This window comes from Oxyura jamaicensis, chromosome 17, assembly GCF_011077185.1.
Source record: "Oxyura jamaicensis isolate SHBP4307 breed ruddy duck chromosome 17, BPBGC_Ojam_1.0, whole genome shotgun sequence".
NCBI lineage: Eukaryota > Metazoa > Chordata > Aves > Anseriformes > Anatidae > Oxyura > Oxyura jamaicensis.
Window position 1 is genome coordinate 921,115 of NC_048909.1, and position 11,612 is coordinate 932,726.

Consider the following 11,612-nt stretch of genomic DNA (forward strand, 5'->3'; position numbering starts at 1 on the left):
GTTAAAACATCTGCCAAGAAAGCAGGAGAATTTCATACTGTGAGCCAGCTATTTCTGCTCTGGTTGCTGTTTGCAGCAGCAGAAGCGTGTGGGTTGGTGGCAGTCAGGACCTGACCATTTATGCACTTGCAGTACTGTTTGATTGCATCTGTGGGGGGTTGGAAGTGGTCATTTCTAGGCATCCAGCCCTTTACACAAACTCCAGTGTAAGAAACATGGTGCTCAGGATATTTGCAAAGTGAGCTAAAGCCCGTGCCTCCTCCCCATGCCACCATACGCAGACTTGGAGATTGTGTGAGCAATAAACTCCGTGGCACAAGAGACCTGTACATGTGGTTTTATGGCCAGCCTGAAGGTTATGGATGTTCCTAAAGCCCATTATTTTTACTGTTAAATCATTTTAGTGTTTAATACTGTGGCCACTCCTAGAGCCCCTGCTGAGCACTGGGCACCCACCTTGCAGGTGGCCCTCCCTGCAGCAGGAGCACCCTGAGGTGTCCCCGGATGGCAGGACAGGACAGATGGAGATGGGAAGAGGGGAAATCAAGGCAGCAGGGCCAAACAGGCTGTCTCCTCTCCCCTGGGTGTGGTGACCTTCATTCCCCTCCCTGCCAGCTCCCTGCCTGCAGCCCCACGGATGTTCAGCTGTCAGAGAAGTCTCATGGAAAATGCATTGCTTTCCACAGCTGTCTCATGGGAGGAGGCAGAGGGCAGAGCCAGACTCTTCCCAGAGGTGCACAGTGAAAGGACATGAGGCAACAGCCCTTAGCTGGCAACACAGGAGACTCCAACTTTATTTTGCTGTATCTGCACAGGGAAAAGCATGAGGGTCAAACCCTGAGCAAGGGCAGAGAGGTGTTGGGACCTCTGGCCTTGGAGATACTCAAAACCCCATTGAGCAGCACATTGGCAATTTTTTGGATTCTACTTTGGAATGGGACCATCCAGCCTGACCCAGCAGCAGCACTGTCACGTCATGAACTCCCCCCCCACACACACTGTGATTTAGGGGCTGACAGGGAAACCCAGAGCTTCCTGGGGCTGCTGGCCAGGGAGAGCAGCCTCAAGGACTCAGAGCAGGGATATAGGGCAAGCGGTGCAAGGCAGCCCCATGTCCTTTAGAAAACACCTTGTGCCTAAGAGAAACAGAACAGACTGGTCAGAAATAGAAATGGCAGCTCTGCAGAAACCTTCCTCCTGCACTTCCAGCCCAGCTGAAGCTGGGTTTAATAATGCCTGAGGGGCCTGGGACTTAGGAGCGTGTATCAGAGCAGGGACACAGCAGCTCTTTCTGGCTCTTTTGCTGGGAGCTGGTGGAGCAGCACTGGTGCCAGGGATGCTGGGCTTGAGGCAGATGCCATGTAATTGTGGTGACATTCAGCACTTGCTCGGCTGGCTCCCTGGGAGAGCCCAGCACTGGTAACCTGACAGCGCAGCGTGGCGGGATGCAGCGGCGAGGACACAAACTGGGTCATGGGGAAGGAGGCGGCACAGCGGCCGCTCGTGCACCCAAGATGTTGCCAGCAGCTCAGCAGGGACCTCACATCGCTTCGGGTGCACCTGAGCCCCACACGAGGTCCTGACACCAGTGCAGGAATCTGTCCCAAGCTCATCCTGCCCCAGACTGCAGGACTGTGCTCTGCATTTGGCTGGGGAACAGCTCCAAAGAGCAGCTGAGCACTGAAGCAGCAATCTGTTTTTGCAGCAGAATTTGGGCTTTTTTTCAGGAAAACATTCCCAAATGTGCTATATGGGACCCAGGCAGGTCCCTGTATCCAGGCAGTGCTGCTGCAGCCCCTTGCTCTGAATGCAGCCCCACACAGGGCGACTGCAGCCGCACTCGTGGGTGGTGTGATCCTGCTGCCCCAGTATGACTTTCCTGGTGTCCCCAGCAGGGTCTGGGGGCACAGCCTGATCCCTTTCCTTCACCCCATCTCCTGCACCTCCTGCAGGAATCCCCAGGTCTCCTGCTATCATGCCTGCTCAGCTTGAGCAACTGATGTGCTGACACAGAGCACCATGTTTGCATTTCTAGCTAGGTTTGGGCAAATTTGAACTTGAGGATCTTGCTTTTCCCCCCATGGGAGCAGTGTGGGTGTGCAGCCAGGAGCTGCTCCTGCAGCAGCTCCTTCCCACACGCCCAGCTCTGTGGCCAGGGGTGTGCGGGGGCCCTGGGGTGCCTGCACCTTTGCTGTGGTTTGAGCAGGGCTGAGCTGAGTGAGCGTGCATCAGGGAGAGCTGCAGCACGGGGCTGGCTGGGGGAAACATGGTGGCTCACAGAGCTGGGCAGGGGTTGGTGCCTGGGGGAATCAGGGGTGCAGGGCTGGAGGCACGTGTGAGCCTCCAGGAATTCCCCAGCATCACTTTGGACAAGAGCCTGACTTCACAGGAGGGGGCTCCAGAGCTGATGGGCACCATCTGGCCTTGGAATTTCTACCACCACTTTCCTCTCCCCAGTGCGTGGATTTTGGGGGCAGCTGTGGGTGGCAGGGCTGTAAGCACTGCTGAGCACCCAGCACCCACACAGCCTGCAGGATGCTCTGGAGCAGTCATGGTCCTGCGGCTGGGGAAGAAGGTGCTGCTCTGGGTGCATGCTCAAGGATCAGTGCCATCCTCCCAGGGTAGAACAGGCTCTGCAGACGTGTGATGGGGTCACTGGAGGATCCTGACGCACACACGCAGCACTGGGGCCGGCAGAGCTGCGGAGGAGGCTCTGCAGCAGCGTGGTGCTGCCAGGCTGCATGAGCCCGGAGCTTGCAAACACAGCAGATGTAAATGGGAGCGGACAGGCTGGCTCAAGCCGCAAAGCTCAAACCCTGGGTGCCCGGGGCTGCTGTCAACACAAGATGGGGTGCTTGCAGCCATTCTGGCAGGCACTGCATCGCTCGGCCCGCCTGCTGCCCCCACCAAAAAGCCATGTCCTGGCATGACCGCGGCATGGTCCTGTTGGCAGGAGCTTGCCAATGCTGCCACTGCACTGTGGTGGCCATGGCTGGGGCTGGTTCTGCTCCCCTTGTGGCTCAGGACTGTGCCACAGGGACCTGGTGTTGGTTTTTTGCTTGCCCTGATGCACAGGGGATGTACATTGCCGGAGTATAGGAATAAACGGCCCTGCTCCTGCTGGGGGTGCTTCTGCACAGCCCCCACGAAGCTCTGTAGGGGAAGGTGGCCCCAGCACAGGGCCCTGCCGGGAACCGCTGCGGGAAGCCACGGCCCCAGCCTGCGTCGGTGAGTGGAAAGTTCCAGCACCTGCCCTAGGCTCTTGTGAAGCCAGTGGCTGTGGGAGGAAGGTGTCAGCAGTGCCGTGTGGCTCACGGTGTGCAGGAAGCCACCAGGCTGCACCCACGCTCCTTGGCCCCGCAGTGTCACCCCAAGGTTGGGGCAGGACGGGAAGCCACCATTAAGGGGATGTGGAGGTGCTGATGCTGCAGGGCTGGCAGCTGCAGGGCTGAGCACAACCATGCTCATACTCCATCCAGAGCCTGCAGGAAGTCCTGGTAATCCTGCACGGGCCTCTAGGCACCTGAATTTTGCAAAATCCCCGTTTCCCAGCCTGGGAGCAGGCAGGCATCTCCCAGGTGCCCATGTCCCCACAGCCAGTGGCCCTGTGTGCATGGCAGGGTGGCTGCCACCAACATGGAGCAGGAGGGACAAGGTCCATGCTGGAGCCAGGAAGCAGGGAGGGGGCACCGCTAATTGGGATAATTGCTAAAGCAGGCAAGAGGCGAGTGAGGAGGGAGGAAGGCCAGCGGTGAACAAGGGGCCCTTGTGCACGGGCGGCCCCGGCACGCGGCCCCAGCTCCAGCCGGCAGCAAAAGCCAAACAAACGGGGACTGTTTGAGCCAGGGGAGGACAAGCAGACGGCAGGACAGAAACAGACCTCCGCAGGGAGGGAGCCGGAGCCAAGGGTTTGGCTGGGAGCTGGGTGCTGTGCAGGGTCCGCTGCTTCCCATGGGGACCATGTCCCTGCTGCAGCCTGGACCTTCGCTGGGGACAGGATGGTGATGTCCCCAAGCTGTCCCTGGGGTGGGGACTAGTGGGACAAAGGGGAATGGTGCCCTAGGTCAGGACAACAGGTGACACCCCTTCCCCTCCTGCCAAGGCCTTGGGATTTCCAATCATGGAAAAATAACAGGAAAACAACCTAAAGAACATCTCCAGGTGCAGCCAACCTCTGACATCTCCCTGTGGCTGTGGCATGGCAGAAGCAGGCAGCCACAGCATCACTACGTGCGGTTACTTGCAGTGAAACCAAAAGTGGGTCGTGCAGGGGACCTGCGGCAGTGTGGGTGCCAGCAGCTCGCAGCATCCTGGCCTGGCCCCCTGTCCACAGCAAGCGCTTTCTCAGCTGGAAGGAGAAATGAAATCTGAGGAGGGAAGCTGGTGGCCATGCACGTGAGCTGCTGAGCCAGGTGTCCCCAGCTGGGGCTCGTACGGCCATTTTCTGTGTCTCTGCACGTGAGCCAATGTTCAGCCTTGGAAGACATCCTGGGCTGCCGGCTGCTCCTGGCTCTCAGTGGGGAGCAGTAGCCACAGCCCAGGGGACCCAAATCCAGCCTGCACTGTGCTGAGGTTGCCGCCAGATCACCCTTCCCCAGGTGGGCTTTTTGCCCAAGGGTGCAACCCTATGCAATGCTCTGAAGCCACCCCACACCAGCTCCATCCCCAGGATCTCCTCTTGGAGCAGGGAGTTTGTGCATGTGTTAGATCAGAGCTGGTGGGACAAGATTTTGGCACTGGAGGGTGGTGTCAGCGAAATCCCAGCTCCATCCCTGCTGCCTCCATGCAGGGGCAGCTGCTGCTTCCCTGTGCAGAGCCCAGCAGGAGCAGCCCGGCCTCAGCCCCTGCAGCAGGGAGGGGACGGGAAGGACTTGCTCCAGGCCAGGAAATCCTTGCTTTCTCCTGCAGCCCAGCCGCAGTGGGCAGCCACAATGTGAGCTTCCCCCCCATCGCTGCCAAGCCCCTGCATGAGCCGGGCCAGGAACCACGGGGGAGAGGGGCGGCAGGCGAGTGTGGGAGGGCGATAAGGAAGCCGGCTCCTTGCCTGGTCCCTGCGGCCGGCACAAGCCCAGGGAGACCCTGGCAGCCAGCCAGGCACGGCTGACCCCTGCGACGCCGACTGCAGCTGTGCCAGTGGATTGTCTGAACCATCATCCTCGAGGAGCACAAGGATCCCCTGGCAGGGCAGAGCAGGGCTTAGTCTACAAAAGCTTTGGGCTGTGCAGCCACAGCATGAGCATCCCTGTGCACACAACGTGCAGCCTACAGGACACTGAGTGCACCAGGAGCTGCGAATTTGCACACACGCAGTCCCAGGGACAGCGCTGCAGGGCCCTGGCTGCCTCCTGCAGGCTCACGGTTACAGCTGGGGAGCTGCGGGGGTGCCCAGCACCGGCACCTGCTATACAGGCACAGAGCACAGTACCCACATCTGCACAGCACGTTTTGCATGCCCCTGTGCTGCTCCCAGTGTCCCCGTCCCCCGCTCCCAGGCTGGTGGGGTGGCTCAGATGTCACATCAGCAGGATAGAGCTGCTGAGGGATCCCGTGTGCTCTGGGGAACTGTCAGCCCTTTCGGGGGATGTGCTTCTGCTGCAAGGCAGCACCAGCCCTGCCTGGCTTGTGAGAAAACTCACTGATTGCCACGGGAATCACATGGAGCAAAGCGACCTGGGGCTGCAGCTGCACACATGCAAACAGCACCCGACCTACGGGGCTGTAGGGACACTGGGCCTTGTGTCGGGGGATCTGGATTTTGCACCTTGCTGCTTTTTTCCACCAGGGGGCTGTTGCTGCTGACAGGTGCGAGGGGCAGCAGCTGTGCTGGGGCTTCACAGCCTGATGGTGTGGGTGATGTTTGTGGGTGATGCTTGCCCCTACCCTGAGGAAACACAAGTGCATCTGAGGGCTCTTCCTTAGATATACCAAGAGCCCCTGCAGCCACCATGAGCCCCCACATCCCATTTCCCTGGCAGCTCTGTTCCTGTGTACTGGTTCGTGCTCCCTGTGTCACCCTACTGCACCACCAGCCCCCTCCACAGCACCTCCCTGCTCACTGGACACCCCACTGACCCCCACCAGCACCCACCCCTTTGCAGGTGCCACCCCTTATTGCACCCCACTCCCACCCCTGGGCCACCCGCAATCTTTCTTTAGCTTCCAAAAAGTCACCAGTCCACCAAGCAGTGGCAAGAAGTCACCGTTTGCAGGGGAAGCTCCTTGCTGTGCCTCTCGTCTCCCAGCACATTGCCAATTTCAAAATGTTTCTGCCCCTTTATTATCATCCTTTGCTATGGGTGGGCTGGGAGGAGCTCAGTCACCCTGCTGTGCCCATGCCGTGGCACTGTGTGGCCCCGGGAGCAGGAGGAAAACACTTGACGGACATGGCTGTTGGTGCCACGTTGGGTCCTGGAGAGCCTCGGGTCAGAAATGCCTGTCCCTGCAGTGGGACCTTCTGGGGCTAACAAAATAAATGTTGTTTGAAGATCCTCGAGGCTCGAGTTGAGGTGTCCTCTGAGATTGCCAGTATCAGTCAAAAAATCCTGGCAGGCTCCTGGTTATTCACACAGGACTGGGCACTGCGGGTGCTCTGCCATGGCCGTGGAGACCTTTCTGGGGCTGGAACTGGGGGGGTGCTGAGACCAGCGCTTTGTGACATGGCAGAACGGTGGCATGAAAGGCAGCGAGCAGAGCCAGACACCATCCTGCACCCGCCGGGGCTGGCAGGCAGTGGGTGGCTGTCAGTGGAGCCATGCCCTACATGTCCCGCGGCTGGGGACACTTCTGTCCTTGCAGCACCCACAGGCTCCAGACCAGCTGCTGGCTGCCCGTGATGGGGACATCAGGACCCTGCTGGGAACATTGTGCATGCCCCCCTCCCACGGGTCTGCCTGCTTTTTTGGGTTGCCCTTGAGCTTCCTCACTTTGTTCAGCCCCACGTTTTTGAACTTTGGCCCTGCCAGCTGTGGCTTTTTCTCCCCTCTAACTGCTTGCTGCATCCTTGCATGCTGGAGAAAGCATGCATGGAATTGGAGCATCTTTGTGAGTGCTGTGACATCTTTAGGGGGCCTCTCTCCTCATCACTTCACCCTGAACAGGCCATGTCTCGGGTGGCTCCTACCTTCCAGTTGCATTTTCCTGCTGAAATTCTTTTCCCCACAGACAACTGCGGGAAACGAGGCTGCTTTGAAGTGACAAACAGCTAGGTGTTATTTCGCCTCGCTCATTTGCTTGCTGCAAGTGCAGTTCCTAAGCAACCACCGGCTGCCAGCCCAGCCACAACCTCGGTCCGGCTTATCTGCCACCAAGGAACCTGGACACGGCTCTCCTAGCTCAGTTCAGAGTTGTATCCTGTGAACAAACAATATTTGAACATCAGACTCCTGATGCGTGGTTGTAGCTCCAGGGCCAGTGGCAGCTCGCCCTGGCTGTGGGCCTGCCCTGTGCCCAGCGCTGGCCAGAAAAATCCTGAAGGATTCTGCCACGGCCAGTGGATGGACCAGTTTTGGGGACAGGAGAAGGGAATGATGCTGTTGAATGCTGCAAAGGACAGATTCAGGCTTTCACCCCCCTGTAGTGCCCTCCTGGGGAATACACTGTGGCTGAAGGACTGGTTTGCTTCCACCAGGGTCAGTGTAGGACTCCAGGTGCCCGTCATCCCCTGCCAGGGGACAGGTGAGCCCCAAGCCCCCTCCTGCCATCAGGGTGCAGTGGGGGCAGGATGCTCACCTGGTGCAGGGGTGTCTGTCCTGTCCACCCCACCAGCCCTGAGCACAGGGGTGACCAACGCCGTGATGCTCCCAGTGATGGACGGGGATGGGAGAAGGTCCCAGGGAACAGCACGAGCACCCAGGGCAAGTGGTCCCATCGATTTAACCTTAGCAAGTGCTGATGACTGCCTGTGATGCCAACCTCCCCCTCCTGGGTGTATCCCCCACCCCGTTCCCGAGGTGCCCGATTTCTCCAGTGCCAGAGGAGGGTCCCACTGGGGCACTGACCCGTGGGGGTCTGCAGTGTCTGAGCTGGTGTGGGGCACAAAGCCCCTCCTGTGCCTTGGCCTTTATAGGGCTCTCTGCCATGGGAGTGCTTCAGGGATAAGGGCTCTCTCCGCTGCTCCTGAGGTCCCAGGGTGGCAAGGGGTTGTCACTGCCACCATGCTCTGTCCCCAGCAGTGTGTCCATGTGGTCCCCTGGTGCACCGCAGCCTCCACCTCGTCCTCTGCCAGGTCCCCAGCATCTGCCAGAAGAAAGCAAGAGCAGCTGTAACTCCTCCTATGGACCCCCCAGACCCACTAGGACAGGGTGAAGCCCCTTGGGCAGAGCTGGGACAAAAAGCCTCCGAGAGGATGATCAAGCCCTGGGATGGCTCAGGACTTCAGTCCTGCTGCTTCCAGGTAGCAGCAACCTCACGGGGGAGCACAGCCCCATGATGAGGATATAGAAATGGGGTAAATAAGGGAGGTGTTCAGGAGTAACATCCCCATGTTGCAGGGAAATGGTCTGAGTCCCTGCCTTCACCCTGCACCCTGAACAGAGCCCCAGAGAGGGGCAAAGGCAGCACAGAGCGCTCCATGTCTTATCACAAGGTATGCCTTGGCCACGACGCCACGAGCACAGGTTTAATATTTAAAAGCTGGGGACAGCGTTCTGAAATGGCATGAGTCAGAAGAGCACAGGAGAGGAAGAACCGTCCCCTCCAGTCCCTATCTGACCTCACAGTGAAGCACGAACTTCCCACAGGCAAACACCAGTGCAGCACCAGGCTGTGTTATCATGGCAGAGACAAACCCATGGCTCTGTAATCTTCCCTGTGCTGAAAACAAGGAGAAACTGGCACAGCAGGTGGCACTGAGGATGTCTGCGCCCTACAATGGCCCGTGGTCCTCCATCACAGAAGCGGCACCTTGGGGAGCTGAGGCCTTTCTGTTCATCCCCAAGTCCCTTTGACGGAGTTTTTCACCTCCAAGCATCTCAGCTAAAATGCATCAACCTGGAGCACTGCGTCTGCATGCACCCTGCCCAGCCCAGCCTTCCTTGGTGCCTCCAGTCCTATGCTGAGGCTGGGCCACAGCTCCCCAGCCACGGTGCTTGAGATGTGGCAGAAGGGAGCTGAAGCTCCTGAAGATGGCACGGGGCTGGAAAGCTTTGGGGAGGAAGGGGGGATGCTGCTGTGACCCTGAATCCATCAGGCTCTGGGATGCTTTGGCTTTAGGCAGCAGACCAAGTACTCACAGGCAGAAGGGAGTTGCCTTGGTGGCCACCTTGGTCTAGTACGGATCCTGTAGGGTCCACAGATGTTGTAGCTGTTCCTGTTCCTTTTCCCTGCAATGGGACCCAGATTAACCCAAATCCCAACCAACCCATCCTGGAGCTATACTACCATTGTGGACATGTCTGTGCACAAGAGCATGCAAGGGTTATGGAGGTGGTGTGACCAGGGCAAAGCACGGAGATGTTCTGAGGAAGCTCCCAGGGCTGGGGACGCAGCCCCTGCCCATCTCTATGCAGTCAAGGGGGCTCAGCTTCCCGGGGCCAACAGCAGTGGGGATGAACTGGGGGATCCTAGTCCCTCTTGGGGCCAGCATGCCCCAGCCTTGCCCCCCACTTGCTGCTGAAGCCTGAAGCCCTCATCTTGCTGGGGACCCTTCCAGCTTTGCCTGCAGTTAATAAAGACACCGTTGGCACAAGATCAAACTGGACATCAGTAAACGGAGGCTGGAAAGTTCTGGAGGAGGAGCGGCACAGCGGGGCGGCGGCGTCCGAACCCACCATAAAACTTCCCCAGAACCCTGCCCCCAAACCTCCGAGGCGCCTGTAGCAAGAGCTGCGCTTTTGAGACCCTCTGGGCGAGGAGGGACGGAGGGGCCCGGGCAGCGGGTGCCGGGTGCGAAGCCCACCCGTGAGCGCGGCCGCGCGTGGGCCGGGCCCCGCCGCCGCGGAACAACCACAGCGACACCGCCCGGGCAGGCAGCGACACGCGGGTCGGGCCGGGCTTTTCTTGCCGGGGCGCTGCCTTTTTATTTTTTAAAATTATTATTTTATATTTTATTTTTAAAGCCTCCCTCCATCTGAAAAAAAAAATCCAGTCGTTTTTCTCTGGGGACGCAGGTCAAGCCGGGACGGGCAGCCGGGGGCGGAGGGGCCGCGGGGGGGTCCGGCAGCTCCTGCCCTCCTGCCACGGGAGCGCGATTTCCCCCCGGGGTCCGAGGGCCGAGTGCGCGGGGCGCGCTCCTCCCGGTGCCCAGGCTTGGGGAAACTGAGGCACGGAGCCGGCCGGGGGAGGCTCTGCCGAAGCCGATCCCAGACCCCGCACCCCCCGGGGACCGCGTTGCCAGTGCCGGCCCCGTCTCCCCCCCGCCGGCCCCGCGCTCCCACTCACCCGGGGCCGGCGGCTCGGGCCGGGCCGGGCGACCCCAGCCCCTCGCTGCGGGGCTCTTCCGCGCGGCTCTCCCCGGCGGAGCCGGCTGGGAAGCGCAGTCTGGTCCCGCAGAGCCGCGGGAGGGGGCGGCTCCCCTTGCAAAGTGCTGTGGGAAACGTAGTTCGTGTCCCCGAGGGCTCAGCTGCGGCGGGGGGAGCCCGTGCCCCAGCCCCACGTGCACGGCCCCATCCAGCACCGTGGGAGGAGGCCGGGGCTCAGCACGGGCCGTTTGGGTGGCAGGAAGGGCGCGGGTCCCCACGGTGGCCACAGCAACATCACAGAGCAGGGACACAGAGCTGGGTACCCCCGGTGTCCCCGTCCCACCCCACGGGTGCTCAGCCACCACTCGGCTGTGACCGTCTGAGACCGACCATCTGGGGACAGGCAGGGTGCCCTGCAGAACCCCCCAGCCCCAAGCACGTGGCAGCAGGGACGTGGTGCGCCGAGCAGAGCAGGGAAGCTGTGGTGGTGCCACATCCCTGTGACATGTCCCCACGCTGGTGCTGCACAAGGAGCCTCGGGGCAGCACTGCAGAGCCCAGGGCCCCTCCGAGGGCACAGTGAGTGTCTGGGGGGACAGGGACACTGGCTTTGTGACAGTGAGAATATGGTAGGATCAGGGCCCCAAGGCAACGGCGCTTGGCTTCTGGGCTGGCTTTTCAGTTGGCATCTTCTGAAAGTCTCACCCTAGAGCAGGGCTGGGGCTGGGGCTTGCACGGGGGCTCCCCTGCCTGCTCTGAGGTGGAGGATGCCTCAAATCCACATCTTTCTTCTTGGTCGCGGCTCCCACAACAGCCAACATCGCACCACAGAGCTGCGGCGTCCCCAGCTGATGCTTAGGCCCAGGCTGGGGGCTCTGGTCCATCCCCCCTGGTTTGTGCCGCTCTCACTGCTGGGGGTCCAGGCTGGGGAGGGGACCCCACTGGGGACCTGGCATCGGGGTGTCAGGGCTGGGTCTGCGCTGGGCAGGTGGGATGCAGCCAGGCAGAGGCTGCGGGACCCCTGGGCTGCAGGGACCTGGGGGTCTGGGGGTGCTTGGGGGCAGCGGGAGCCTGGCGGGGGGGTGGGCTGGGGGTGCCGGGGGGTGCAGGTGCGCGGCGTCCCCTGCCCGCTGCCCAGGCACTGCCGGGTGCCCAGCGCCCGGTGTCCCCCGCAGGGCACACGGAGTGCGGCGCCCCCCCGGCACTGCCCCTGTCC

The 11,612-nt window shown here is 60.7% G+C and overlaps 1 long non-coding RNA gene across 1 annotated transcript; it reads right to left on the reverse strand.

Annotated features, from left to right (window-relative positions):
• Positions 1-6,253: 6,253 nt before the first annotated feature.
• On the reverse strand, positions 6,254-10,495 carry LOC118175388. Its single transcript, XR_004754955.1, has 3 exons — positions 10,378-10,495; positions 9,231-9,320; positions 6,254-8,235 (listed from the first exon to the last, which is right to left on the reverse strand). It is a non-coding gene; the product is annotated as an uncharacterized LOC118175388 (long non-coding RNA).
• Positions 10,496-11,612: the final 1,117 nt, after the last annotated feature.